This window comes from Sinocyclocheilus grahami, unplaced genomic scaffold (assembly GCF_001515645.1).
Source record: "Sinocyclocheilus grahami isolate Dianchi unplaced genomic scaffold, SAMN03320097.WGS_v1.1 scaffold96.1, whole genome shotgun sequence".
Taxonomy (NCBI): domain Eukaryota; kingdom Metazoa; phylum Chordata; class Actinopteri; order Cypriniformes; family Cyprinidae; genus Sinocyclocheilus; species Sinocyclocheilus grahami.
Window position 1 is genome coordinate 2561872 of NW_015505275.1, and position 10281 is coordinate 2572152.

At 38.9% G+C, this 10281-nt stretch overlaps 1 protein-coding gene across 1 annotated transcript in view; it reads right to left on the reverse strand.

Annotated features, from left to right (window-relative positions):
- The window catches only part of LOC107587815 (platelet endothelial aggregation receptor 1-like), a 54427-nt gene extending 44146 nt beyond the window's left edge, over positions 1 to 10281 (reverse strand). Inside the window, exon 1 of the mRNA XM_016275750.1 lies at positions 10087 to 10281. The gene's annotated coding sequence lies outside the window, so the exon portion shown is untranslated. The remainder of the gene's footprint in view (positions 1 to 10086) is intronic.

The following is a 10281-nucleotide window of genomic DNA, read 5'->3' on the forward strand; positions in this document are numbered from 1 at the left end:
GACGAGTGAGATAAACACTGCAAGTCGAGCACCCGGTTTCTGAATCCAGCAGAGGGTGTGCTCACCGAGGACCTACCCTAGAAAATTACAGAAACACACAGGCCCCGGGAAACACCGCAAAGAAAGCTAGCAGAAGGGTTATACACACAACCACCAGCACATTAAATACACACATATATATACATATACTGTATATATATATATATTTAGAAATGGATCACACACTCACACACTCACACACCATGGTTCCCACATCGGAGCCCCGTCCGAAGAAGCCTCTGGTCCGGACCATCAGTAAGGTGGTCACTATGAAGCCATAGAACCAACCAAATATCATAGGTCCAGCATAGGGGACTGTAATGCACAAAATTCCCACCTAACCTCGGTCAGGTGGAGATGGTGGTTACAGGGGAATTTAGGAAGGGGAAGATAAGGGCAGATGTAAGACACCCGAAGGAAATGAGTGGATACTGAGGTAGCACTCTGATCCGGACAAAAGTGCTGATGCCATGTCTGGATCACATCCCTTAGGTCTTTTACCTACCTTCCTATGATCTGCGATTCTTCCTACCCCTACCCGCGGGCGGGGGAGGAGCACGAGCCACGATACTAGCCTTCTGTGCCCGTCTCTGATCCTCAAACCGAGACGGGCCAGGACCCCTGGGTTGTTCGGGCTCAGACCTGGACCTTCGTGGAATTAAGGATTTTAAGGCCGCTGAGCGTGCCTTCACCTCCCTGAACTTCTCGACCACCGTCTCAACGGAGGTACCAAAAAGTTTGGAAGGCGAAACCGGAGCATCGAGAAGAAAGCTCTTCCCCTCTCTTTCTTCCCGATATCTGCCAGGTTCACCCACAGATGTCTCTCCGTCACTACCATAGCCGCCATGGACCTATCCATAGCAGAGGCGGCCTGCTTAGTAGCACGGAGAGCGAGATCCATGGTCCGGCGCAACTTCTGAGCTACCTCACCAGAAGAAAGGCCCTCGCTTTTATCCAGGTCTTTCAGCAGGTCAGCCTGATATGCCTGGAGCACCGCCATCGTGTGCAATGAACCGACAGCCTGACCTGCTGCTGCTGCGTATGCCCTGCCATTCAAGCAAGATGTATCCTGAAGGGGCTTAGATGGCAAGGAGGGAGTCTTAAGAGAGGACGTCTCACCCATAGAGAGATAGCTGGCCAGCGTCTCTCTCTATAGGGGGCATCTTCTCATAGCCTTTTTCGCGCATCGCCTCAATGTTGGCATAACTCGTATGCTGGAATCGATGGATGCATGAGGAAAACGGCCTCTTCCATTCCTTCTCGATCTCTGTATGGAGATCAGGAAGAAAGGAAGGCTCATCTGAGCTGGAGGGTTATGGCCAGAAAGATAACGCTCATCTAGACAACCTCGCAACGTCACTTTCTTTGCCCGCTTCCACGGCAAGTCAAGCCTCGCCGTGGCGCGATCCATAACTTTCAAACGCTCATCATACGCAGGGCAGGAGGATTGGGAAGGCTCAGCCTCAGCTTCTTCGCCCTCCTCAGACATTTCCTGCTCTTCTTGGGCTGAACCCAGCAGAGCACTGGCCCCTGCATCAGACGATGTTAATGAAATAACATCATCCTCCAGTGGCTCACTCTCGTCCACAGCTGACGATCGCGAGAGGGAAAACCCCTCTTTAAACTCATCGGCCAGATCCACCTGCGATCCCCACGAGCTCATTCTCCTCCGTGCCTCAGGAGCAGCGGGTCCTGAATCGCGGGAAGCAGATGGCTGCCCCTCTTTCCTCGAAAAGAGAGGCAAACGAGAGCGGAGTGCACGCAGTGCACGCCGATTGCCCCCTCGAGGACATCGCGTGCGTGCTCTTCACCCAAACAAACAACGCATAGATCGTGTGTGTCATCAGATCTCAAATAATGACGACACGGATGCACACATCCTCTAAACACTTTGCTAGTGCTCGCCATAATGATATGAATAGAGATCGCTCTTACCACAGAAATGCACGCTTCAAACAAAACAGTCAGTGAAGACGAAGAAGAGGATGATGTGTTCTCCCGGCGCCTATTTATACTATAGTCGCACTGGTAGTGACGTCATGGCTGTCGCTGTCGCTGGCCAATGTGTTGTTGGTGTTTTTTCAATGTATGCTTCAAACACGGGTCACGATGAGGCGTTCCCCCATAGCGACCCCTAGTGGACGCAGTTTGAAGTTCCCTTGAAAGGGAACCATTTTTGGTTCCACAAAGAACCATTCAGTCAAAGGTTCTTTAAAGAACCGTCTCTTTCTTACCTTTTTATAATCTGAAGAACCTTTTTTTCACCACAAAGAACCTTTTGTGAAACAGAAAGGTTCTTCAGTTGTTAAAGGTTCTTTATGGAACCATTTAGACAAAAAAGGTTCTTCTATGGCATTGTGAAGCACCTTTATTTTCAAGAGTAAAATTTCAGCTTTAACCATTAAAAAAATTCCCTGATATTTTCAGATTTTTCATGACAGTGGGAACTCTGGTTTGAGATCTGGCATAAAAATTGTACACTGAATTTATTTATATATATATTAGTTTCTAGTTCCTACACATTTTCCATTTCAAAATTCCATACTTTTCCAGACTCAAATTTGCAAGCTTCTCTGTAGATTTTTCAGACCATGTTTAACATCTGATAAAGATGTAGATTTGCTTATGGTAAAGTTTTGCATAATGAAAATATGTACCTTAAATTCATTAAGTCGTGTTAAAATGATCACTAAAGATAGCACTTTGACACTTTGCTTGTATGATACATTTATATTTAGAAATTATGGATTTTTTTTTTCAGATCAAAAAATTACTAAAATCAATTTCCATACTTTTCCATACTGCATAGCAACCCTGCTCCAATATAGGCCTAGATAGATTAATAAATATAATTTAAAAAATAGCAGTGATATGGTCTAACAATATCAAATAACAATAACAAAATCTAACAATATAATCAATTTAGTCTTTTAGACGAAACAAGCAGTCCACACAGAGTAAACTCTTTTGCTTCACTATTCAGGGACAAGTTTATTTAATTATGTACAATATATTTAATTACAATTAGCTATGTTGACAGCTGCTCAGACAGTCCTCATCATCTACACGTGAGAGGCATTATATATCACCAGTATCACTGAAGTTTGAGTATCACCATTTCATTTCGCTTTGGTTTAGTTAATGAACTGCTACAAGACTGAAGTGAGATAACATCCTTCAATATCCCCCGAATCTGGTCTAAATCAACATGCTGTTGGCTGGCAAATTTATTTGCAAACACTAATATGGACTCAAGCTCAGTCTGTGCAGTTACAGTTTTTTTTTATTGGTTTGGTACTATTTTCACAAGTAAGGTGTAGATTTTCAAAACTCTTAGTACAAAACTTTAAACTGATCACAATTGTAACACGACTAGTCATTCTTTCAAAACCTGATCTCATGATTTCATTGTAGTTGCGCATATTTTCATTCCACATAATCATTGTTTCAAAACACAAGATCATTGTGATATGTATTGAGAACATTTGAATTAATCACCAAAACACAACAGTATGATCTTCTTTCAATTTAGTACTTTTAACAATCAGTTCATTCAAGAGCAAACAATGATTCATGTTTCAAATCACCTTTGTTGCCAAAATAATTGCAGAGATACAGGCTATAATTGTCATGTTAAAAAATACACTTACAGTACCTAACTTGCATATCTCACATAAAATATGTTTTGTAAAATTATTTATCCAGTTGTGTTATGAAAAGGTGTGATGAAGCTATGACATGGTCATAAGGTTTTGTGCTAGAACAGAGTTGACTGTCAATGCAGTAAATGGCCTCACTGTGCCATATGACTGAATCTATATTCTAGCTGAATTTTTCAGATGAAGGGTGAGTTATAGTAATATGCAGTCTTTACCATGGCAATGCTTCTATATACAGTATCACATGGCATAATGTAATGTAAAAGGCTGTATTTGATGCCCTTCTTCTGATACATCTCTGATAAATCTCTGATCAGTTCCTCTCCCTTATGTCCTGCTGTATGTTCACAAATAGCAAAACACACGGTTTTACAAATGAGGACGTCCTCAAAGGGAGGTTTTAGGTGATTTTGTCAAGTTTTGCTGGGTACCAATTTGTCCATGGTTACAGTAAGTAGGTACACACACACACACACACACAGGTTTTCCTAGTGACATTCCATAGCAGTAATGGGTTGTATACTGTCTCCCCTACACTAACCCTACTCCTAAATACCCTTACGAAAATTAATTTTTTTCTCATTGGACCCAAAAAAGGACAATGATTTCAGCTATTGCCATCTTTGTGGGGACATTTCTTCCCCATAAAATAGGGTTTACCTGAACCACACACACACACACACACCCTTACAAAATAGTGGTTATCATCTTAAATAAAATACTTTTAGTGTAAAAATAATTAATTGCATTTGGGCATCCCTACATTGCAATCATGTTCTATAGAAACTATATCTATTGAATCTACAGTATATCTATAGATGCACCAAATGATTAACTGATTAACCATTAAGATGAGTTAGATTCAATAATAGACAAATGTATTAAACTGAATGAGAAGTCATGCAAATGAAACGTTTGCTAGTAATAGCTTTATGAAAGGCAGTTACTGTGAATGAAACATTTATATAGATGAAACACTTATTTTGTGTAGTGAATAGAATATTTTGTGATTGTGTGTATTGTACTAACACAATTAAAAATATGCTGAAATGTTTGAAAAAAGTGCACTTTTGATGATCTGTTGTGATATTGGTACTAAGAGTTTTGAAAAATTTTCAATCGCTTGTGAAAATTGCGCCAAAACAATACAAAAAAAACTGTAAGGAACTTTTCATATGTGTGATTTTTCCCTTGTCTGTGGTGTTTTATTGTACGGTCTGGGCAGTACTGGATGTCCTGGGTATAGTAAAGCTGTCCCACACAGGAATTTACCTTAAGAGGCCCATTTATTTATGAGACAGAATAACAAACATTTGGATCAGAATGAGGTGGCTGCTATGTCTGTGCAGACAGATGGAGGAACTGCAGCAGGTTTTACTGATGATAATGATGAATGAATTCATGTCCATATTTTTACATTTTTATTTTTCATATTTTTTCCCCAATTTTATTTATAACATTTGGATCAGGCCTGGATCTATTCAAGCGAGTGTGACATACAACACTGAGCCTCCCCTAAGTGCAAAGAGGAGTGCAGCACTCAGAAAAGGCATTAGGACTGAATCCAGGTGCATGATGAAACCAAAGACTTCATAGTTTTCCGGCAAAATATCTTTGCAAAGCAACACTAAAATATTTTTCTGTTTGCCAGCTTAAAGATTTGCTGTTTCTCTTATAGCTTTTGATAAAAATGTGTGCATGGGGATAATGCTGAGATAACGTTTGAATGAGGGAGTTCAGGGATTTGGTACCACACAATATCACTGCTTCACCCATTTGCCATCATTTATCTCCCCAGAGGAAGTCCATTCACTGCCAGTACATTCCTCCTAAAGCTTTCTGATTTACTCAACTGGCCATCGCTGCAGAGCCCTTCTGGAGCACGAGGAGGAAGCCTGCTCCTTATTAAAACCGTCTTTTTATCGCCTTTTTACAGCTGAAAAAATAACCAGATGTTTCTGAATCTGAGCATTTGAAAGTAAACCACAGAAAAAGAAATGCATCGCTCTCTGTCTGCCCTGAAGGTGACTCTGTTCTCCTCCTCTCACTCCCGTCACAATGAAGACAATATTTTAACCCCAATCCAGAGGTTTCTTAAATGTTAAAGAGTCCCTTGCCATACTGACCAAATGCATTTTCAAAACTCTGAATGGGATTTAAACTTTAAAGTAGTAGTAATTAGTAGTAAATCGTTTTCTACAGTTTATTTTGAAAGGCACTTATGCCCACCAAAGCTGCATTTAGTTTATCAAAAATACAGTAAGGACAGAAATATTGTGAAATATTATTACAATTTGCAATTAATATTTATGTGGGGACTGTGATACATATTTTTTTAAAGTTTCTTTTATGAATAGAATGTTCAAAAGAACAACATTTATTTGAAATCTTTTGCCTTTACTGTCACTTTGATCAATTTAATGCACCTTTCTAAATATAAAAAAAAATTACTGACTCCAAACTTTACTTCATACTTTTTACTATGTGATTAATATATTCTGCAGACATAATATTTTTCTGTATTTTTTGATGAATAGGTTAAAAAACCATTTATTTGAACTAGGAATCTTTAGTAACTTTATAAATGGCTTACTGTCACTTTTTAACAGTTTATTGCTTCCTCACTTAAAGTATTTATTTCTTACAAAATCATACTGACCTCAAACTTTTGAATAGTAGTGCGTGTTATTGAGATATTTATATATCTTAACTAATTGGCAGATTTGAAATGCATCTAAAGACTATGAACCTGATATTCGCAGGTCATATATCTTCAACAACAAGGCAGAAAAAACAGGATGAGAGTGAGAAGGAGAGACAGAAAAAGAGGGCAGGTATTTGCCAGATGGTGGTCTCAGGATGTCCTGGGCACAAGAGAAGACACAGAGAGAGAGTAACAGAGGAAACACAGGGGGCAATTTCCTGTGCTGCCAACAAAATCTGAATCCAAATGAAATGAATTTTTTTCCATGCAAATCTTTCTTCCATTTGTGCTTGTGCTTGAGGATCCATTACTTAATGTATTGGTGTTTACAATTCATTGTCTGTAAGATAAATAAAACATATCCGAGTCCTCGGGTCTCTACTGTATCCTCCTCTCATTCTGAAGAACACCAGGGTGTTTACCAGAAACAAACAAAAGGAAACATCTTGAGAGAAAATACAGGTCTGTCATCCAGTGACCATTTCCCTTTGATATACACCACTGCATACTCACAATACACATGTATAAAGTCAAATCTATCTATTTCTGTGTGTCTCCCACATAAATATAAAAGACAGTTTGTCCTGACCTCATATTTTACCACAATGAATTTTCCAATTGGATCTCATGGGACAAACTTCAGCACAGTGCCAGTATGCCTTTTCCATAATACTAAAGCAAAAGGAAAAGATGAGGAGGGTTATTATTTTCCCCTGTCATCTACCTGATTTAAAAAACAACCCTGAGACAGCAGGAGGACAGCGGTAGAATCAATGTCTGTAAGTCTGAGTTCAAATGTCAATTCCAAATATGAAGGACCGGATTTTTACACAACAATGGCTTTGTTTTGACTGAAGGGAATGACAGCTATAACTGTTGTAAATCATAGCCCTTTTCTGTATCGCAACAATCACAAAATGAGCTTTACTGCCAGCTGTCGTGATCATTTTTCAAGAGTTCTCCACTTAAACACTTGTATGAGATTTACAAACACAACTATGTTTCTATATTTCACCCTAGATGGGTTGTTTGTCTTTTCTTCCGTGCAAACAGACATCAGAGTCACTTTCCCCTCTCCTAATGACTACCAGCTCTGCGGCTGTGCTTCAATTCTCTCCAAGACCGACCAACTTTCAGATCAGAGATCTTCTCACTGACTCACTGAAAATAAACAGGGATGTGCAAACAAAAATGCAAAATGAATGAACAAAAAAGCAGAAAGTCCAGCAATGGACAAATAAAGAAATGGGAACAGCTTTAGGCAGAAGCCCACAGATCCAAAGCCCTCCTTAGGCCTCTGCCTGCAAAAAGCACGAGGCTTATGTAAGCATATGGTGGAAATATTACCCACCATCTTCATCTGTTAACACAACACCCCCATCTCATCACCACTGACCTCTGTATGTTCTTTTCTCTGTACTATTTTATTTCGCCCTGAACTCATATAAAGTCCATTTTTAACATGTAGGAAGAATTTAAACACATAAAAAGACAGTTTAAAGATTTACAAAACTTAAAATCAGATATCAAATTCTCTTTTTTTGAATGTTTACATATTAGATTGCTTTACAGAAAATAATTCCAGTTTAATAGCTGCTAATTTACAATTAATTCCATGACATAAATTATCTCATAACACAAACAGCTGTGAACTACTGAATCAAGACCCCCTGACGTACATAGCCCTTTTCTGTATCGCAACAATCACAAAATGAGCTTTACTGCCAGCTGTCGTGATCATTTTTCAAGAGTTCTCCACTTAAACACTTGTATGAGATTTACAAACACAACTATGTTTCTATATTTCACCCTAGATGGGTTGTTTGTCTTTTCTTCCGTGCAAACAGACATCAGAGTCACTTTCCCCTCTCCTAATGACTACCAGCTCTGCGGCTGTGCTTCAATTCTCTCCAAGACCGACCAACTTTCAGATCAGAGATCTTCTCACTGACTCACTGAAAATAAACAGGGATGTGCAAACAAAAATGCAAAATGAATGAACAAAAAAGCAGAAAAGTCCAGCAATGGACAAATAAAGAAATGGGAACAGCTTTAGGCAGAAGCCCACAGATCCAAAGCCCTCCTTAGGCCTCTGCCTGCAAAAAGCATGAGGCTTATGTAAGCATATGGTGGAAATATTACCCACCATCTTCATCTGTTAACACAACACCCCCATCTCATCACCACTGACCTCTGTATGTTCTTTTCTCTGTACTATTTTATTTCGCCCTGAACTCATATAAAGTCCATTTTTGACATGTAGAAGGTTACGGCTAAGAATTTAAACACATAAAAAGACAGTTTAAAGATTTACAAAACTTAAAATCAGATATCAAATTCTCTTTTTTTGAATGTTTACATATTAGATTGCTTTACAGAAAATAATTCCAGTTTAATAGCTGCTAATTTACAATTAATTCCATGACATAAATTATCTCATAACACAAACAGCTGTGAACTACTGAATCAAGACCCCCTGACGTAATCCGAAGAATTTCAGTTAAAGAGTCTGTGCCAACCCAGTGCTCATGACCCAACAAAGAAATCATATCCACAGCAGATGTTTTTTATGAGAACCTCAGTATGCTGCTGTCAAGGTGAAACGTTTCTCCTGTGGAAATCAATTAGTCTCTGCTCTCCAGATGTGGAACCATTGGCAGCCAGGTACAAGTGATTTTTTCTGAGCTCCTATTCATAAACCTGACCTGTTTTAGGGGATATTGTGGTCTGGAATAAAAAAGATGGCAAAACAGCTAGTGGACTCATTTTAATGGTCTGGAATCATCTAGAAACAAGGTCAAGATCAGCATCTCCCAGATCTAATGGGCTTTTGGCCAATTGTGGTTTTGCAGAGCTGTGGTTTGTTTTGTATCTGCAAGTGCCTGACACTAGAATGTTGTAGGGAAGAAATCCTCAAATAGCATGCAATGCTAAAAATCTGTTAGATCCACAACAAATGAACAAAAAACATTGGCAGTGCCTTTGATATGACTCACAAAAAGACAAAATGTGTGTGCCATTCCACCATTCTCCTTCAAATAACACAGCCGTGACTCAGATATTTATATTATGGCAGGCATCACATACAAAATACATGTGATTTTTAAACATAGGCTACTGTATGCTGTTTTGTTATGCAAATTATAAAAATGTAATTTTGATGGGGAAAAAAACATAAGATGGATAAAGAAGCACCTGCTTCAGATCACAAACACATCTGTGTCTGATTTGTTCTAAAAAAAAGTCAATGCACATCTATGTTTCAGCAGCCAAATTGCACCTTAATTTTACAGGAAAACCACAATTTTTCAGATATTTTTTTATGGTTATTGTGTGAGCTAATGAAATCTACCAATAAAGGTTTATTCTGTTTTGAAGTGTACATTTACATTAAACACTATACAATTTTTGGTTTGAACGATATGGTTTGTTTGAAAATGTTATTAAATTTGAGAGTGAACCCTAAGAAAAAGCAATCACATAATCTCATCAAAACCAGACTTCAAGAAGTAGGTCAGGACAGAAGATGGAAACTTCAACAGAAAAAAATTCAGGACAAAGATGCGAAGAAAAGTAGGCTATACAAAAACTGAACGCAATCAAGAAATCAATCATGTCCTTTGCGGTATGAAAAGTCTTAAACATGGCATTCAATTGTATTGTGAGTAGCGTAAACTTTCTTACCTTACTGGAGAAGTGGCATTGAACTTTATTGAGCGATGTTCTGGAGTGCTCCGTCCCGAGGACAATCAAGATACTCTTACAGATGTACGTCCTTTTGTAAACTTCTTTGGAAGCTGTGTCCTGCTTCCAAAGTGATCGCTAAACCGGTGTGTGCTAAATCACTCTCTGTATCTATGCGCTGGAGAGCGCGCGACA